The sequence below is a fragment of the Sciurus carolinensis genome, chromosome 2, assembly GCF_902686445.1.
Source record: "Sciurus carolinensis chromosome 2, mSciCar1.2, whole genome shotgun sequence".
NCBI classification, from domain to species: Eukaryota; Metazoa; Chordata; class Mammalia; order Rodentia; family Sciuridae; genus Sciurus; species Sciurus carolinensis.
This window is the reverse complement of record NC_062214.1, coordinates 146,598,631-146,603,510: the sequence shown is the minus strand read 5'-3', so window position 1 is coordinate 146,603,510 and position 4,880 is coordinate 146,598,631. Positions and strand designations below refer to the sequence as shown.

Genomic DNA, 4,880 nt, shown 5'->3' with positions numbered 1-4,880 from the left:
GGTTTTCTTCTTCTGCCTCCCCAGATACTATTGAACCTAAGACCTTGCACATCCAGATATTCTGCATACCAATAGTTTTCTCCTTCTGTTGTATTTTTAACTTTTTCCTTTAAATACCTTAACCTTCTGTGTTAGTTACTTATTGCTGCATAACAATTTACCAGCTTAAAAACAACACAAACTTATTATCTCACAGTTTCTATAGGTCAGAAATCTCAGAATGGTCACACTGGGTGATTTTGGCTCAGAGTACCTCATAAGTCTGCAATCAAGATATCAATCAACTGAGACTGACAGTTGTCCAAAATAGTGACTGACTCACCTATAGCAATGTTGGTAGGAGGCCTTGGTTCCTGCTGTGACGGGTCTCTTGCTAACTGTGGGCAAAAAGCCTCAGTTCCTTGGTTATCTTCACAGGACTAGAGCATCCTTACAACTTGACTGCTGGTTTTCTACAGAGCTAGTGATTCAAGAAAGCAAGGCCAAATCACAATGACTTTTATAACTGCTTTGGGAATCATACACCATAACTTTCACATTATCCTATATTTTACACAGATCTGTCCTCTTCAGTATGAAGGATGAGGTTCAGATGGGGAACTACATAAAAGCAAAATACCAGAAAGCAGGGATCATGAGGTCATCATGTGTCAGGGTCTTAAGCCCCCTTGCTCTTCTCGACCAGCGACAAGGGAAGGGGACACTCCCCAACAAGGTCAGACCGGGATAGGTAGGGCCGACTGACCACCTGCTCCCAGCCCTCCAGGCAGAAGACAATCAGACGCGTCAGGGAGACCCGTCACAGCAGGAACTCGTTTACTGAGGAAGTCACACAGCTTTTATGTAGGGTGGGGGCTAGGCAGGAACCAATCAGCTTAAAGGTCAGCAAGGCTGGGGGTTCACACAGGCGAGAGTCCCATTGGACTATATGGCAAGCACAAGCTGATCACGTTCGCAGAACTGTAGTTAACCAATCCCTGATGGTGGTCCGGTTTATCGTCATTAACTATTAAAACCGCCTTTGAGACCTTGATCCTGCTCACTCACCAGGAAGTAAGGAGTCAGCCTGAGTTAGTTAAAGTGTCATTAGTCCCAACAATCATGGAGGCTGACTCCTCCACCTTCCTTTAAATACTTAAACATATTTTATTTTCCCCTATCTTAAACAAAACAACATTTCAGTCAGCTTTTTTATTGTTGTTGTTGCTGCTGTGACCAAAAAACCTGACAAGAACAACTCAAGAGGAAGAAAAGTTTGTTTTGGCTCAGGTTTCAGAGGTTCAGGCCATGTGGGTATGCTGACTCATATCTCTGGGATCCAGGCAGGGTATAGTGGAAGAAATTGGGTCACTAGAAGCATGTCCTTAAATTATATCTTGTCTCTGGCTTCTTTCTTGCTCACTTTGCTTCCCTCTTGTCATAAGTTGGGCAATTTTCCTCTATTATGCCTTTCCACCATGATGGTCCGTCTCACCTCAGGCCCACAGCAACAGGCCTGACCATGGACTGAATTTCCAAAACAGTGAGCTCAACATAAACTTTTCCTCCTCTGGGTTGTCCTTGTCAGGTATTTTGGTAACAGCAATGAAAAGCCGACTAAGAGAGTCAGGTTCAACTCAGCCAATTCTACTCTAAGACACATTATAGTCAAACTCTAAAAGATGAACGATAATGAGGAGATTCTTGGAGAAGCAAGAGAAAATAAACAACACATAAGGTCATCCAATTCACCTGACAGCAGACTTCTAAGCTGACACATTACAGGCCAGGATGGAATGTCATGAGGTTTTCATGGTACCAAAGGAAAAAATACTGACAATTAAGAACAACGTACCCAGCAAAACTATCCTTTAGAAATGAAAATATAAAGGCATCCCCAGAAAAACAAAAGCTGAGGGAATTTATCTCCACCAAACCTAATCTAAAGGAAGGGCCAAAGGGATTTCTGATTTCTTCAATCTGAAATAAAAAGATGTTAACATAAAAGAAAAAAAAAACATTGAAAGGTATAAAACTCACTGATAAGAGTAACTATACAGAGAAATTCAGAATGCTATAGTATTGTAAACACAACAAATAAACCATTTGTATCTTAAATATGAAAACTTAAAAAGCAATTAAAAATAATAACTACATTAATATGTTAAGAGATAGGCAATATGAAAGATTAAAAGGGGACATCAGAAGTGCAAAATATTGAGAGGCATGGGGGCAGGTGTATTTTATATTCATTTTTTTTCTTTCTTTTCTGTTGTTTTTATTTGTATCTTTATGGTCATATTAAGTTGCTATCATTTCAAAATAGCTTATTATAATCAAAACATTTTATGGTAAGCCTTAAGGCAACCATAAAACAAAAATCTATAGACTATAATCTAGTCAACGGTAGAATAAATTAACCAAAATAAATGAGTAAGTAATCAAAATACAGTAAATCACTTAGTCACAAAGGAAGACTGTAAGAAATAAAGAGAAATGAACTACAATGAAAGTAAAAAACAAGTTACAAAATGGATGTAATAAGACTTTACCTATCAATAAGATAAATGGATTATGGATGGGGATGTAGCTCAGTGGTAGAGCACTTGGCTGGTATGTGTAAAGCCCTGGGACTGATCCCCAGCACTGAAAGAGAGAGAGAGAGAGAAATAAAATAAGGTAAATTTATTAAGTTCCATTAAAAAAAATTGAGTGATTAAATAGGTTTAAATTTACATGTAAGACCCAACTACATTTTGCTTATAAGAAACTCACTTCACCTCCAAGGGCACACATAGATTGAAAAGGAAGACACGGAAAAAATATTCTATGCAAACACAATCCAAACGAAAGCAGGAGTAGCCATATTTATATTAAATAAAACACACTTCCAATCAAAAGTTGCAAAAAGATACAAAGAATGCCATTATATAATGATACAGGAGTCAATTCAGCAAGAGGAAATAATAGTTACAAATATATATGCATCCAATAATTGAGCACTCAAATAAATAGAACAAATATTAAACCTAAGGAAGAGATCAACTCTAAAACAATAATAGTAGAGGGATTTAGCACCCCACTTTTAGCAATGTATAGATTATCCAAACAGAACATCAACAAAGAAATAGCTAAGTTAAATTGTACCCTGGACTAAATGGATAAAACAAATATCTATAAAATATCCCATCCAACAACTGGAGAATACAAATTTTTCTCATCAGCATATGAAACATTCTCCAGAATAGATCACATGAAAAGCCATAAAACAAGTCTCAACTGATTTTTAAAAATTGAAATCATAGTATTCACTTCAGCAGCACATATACTAAAACCAGAATGATACAGAGGAGATTAGCATGGCTGCTAAGCAAGGATAAGAAGCTAATTCATGAAATGTTCCATGTTTTTTTTGGTTTGGTTTTGGCATCATTTCTTCTAGAAAAATTGTTTCCATTTATAAAAGATTAAATCAGGAGTACAGAAATCATGTTAAAAATAAAAGTTCCATATTGTGTGATTAAAAAGTTAAAATCATGTCAAGTAGCTCTTCCAACCAGAATACAATAAAACTAGAAATCAGTAACAAGAAAAACTTTGGAAACAATATAAACATGTGGAAATAAACAATTTACTCTTAAACCACAATGGATCAAGGGAGAAATAAAGGAAGAATTTAAAAGATTCCTTAAAACAAATGAAAATGGAGACACAACATAACAAAACCAATCAGATACAGAAGAAGCTGCACTGAGAGGGAATTTTATAACAGTGAGTGCCCACATCAAAAAAGTAGAAAGAAAAAAAAAAAAAGTAGAAAGATTTCAAATTTAAAAATCTATCACTGCATCTCAAGGAACTAGAAAAACAAGAACCAAACCCAAAATGAAAGGGATGGTCCAACATATGAAAATCAGCAAACGTGACAATGAAGGACAAAAGTCATATGAACACCTCAAGAAATATATTTTAAAAACTGATTAAATTCAACATCTCCCAAGATGAGCAGAAGATCAAAGAACAAAGAAGAAATAAATTAAATAGAAACTAAAATGCTAACACAAAAGATCAATGAAACAAAGACTTGGTTCTACCATCAATGAAAGCCCTAGAACAGATGACTTCATTGCTCGGTTCTAGTAAACAATTAACAATCAATATCAATTCTTCTTAAATTATTCCCCAAAAAATGAAAAGAAGGAATTTTTAAAACACATTCTATAAGGCCAGCTTTACTTTGATACCAAAACCAGAAAAGAACCAAAAAAGAGAGTTACCAGTCAATATCCTTGATGAATATATAAGCAAAAACCATGAACAAAATAATAACACACTGAATCCAATGGAAGATTATAAAAAATTATTCACCGTGGTCAAGTGGGATTTATTCCAAGGATGAAAGAATGATTCAACATTCTCAAACCATAAAAAAACACAATACAGCACTTTAACAGAATGAAAGACAGAACCAGGGCTGGGGTTGTGGCTCAGTGCCTAACATATGTGAGGCACTGAGTTCCATCCTCAGCACCACAGAAAAATAAATAAAATAAAGGTACTGTGTCTATCTATACTAAAAAACATGTTAAAAAAAGAAAGAAAGCAAACCATATTATCATCTCAATAGATTCAGAAAAAGCATTTAATAAAATTCAACATCAAGATTAAAAACACCGTGGGCTGGGGTTGTGGCTCAGTGGTAGAGAGCTTGCCTAGCATGTGTGAGCCACTGGGTTCCATCCTCAACACCACATATAGATAAATGAATAAAATAAAGTTCCATCAATATCTAAAATATATATATATTAAAAAAATTTTTAAGGATTAAAAACACTGAAAAAATTAGGTATAGAAGGATACTACCTTAACATATTAAAGACTATTTAAGACAAGCTAACAGT

At 35.3% G+C, this 4,880-nt stretch overlaps 1 non-coding gene across 1 annotated transcript; it reads left to right on the top strand.

Annotated features, from left to right (window-relative positions):
* Positions 1-3,283: 3,283 nt before the first annotated feature.
* On the top strand, positions 3,284-3,390 carry LOC124978390 (U6 spliceosomal RNA). Its single transcript, XR_007107421.1, has one exon. It is a non-coding gene; the product is annotated as a U6 spliceosomal RNA (small nuclear RNA).
* Positions 3,391-4,880: the final 1,490 nt, after the last annotated feature.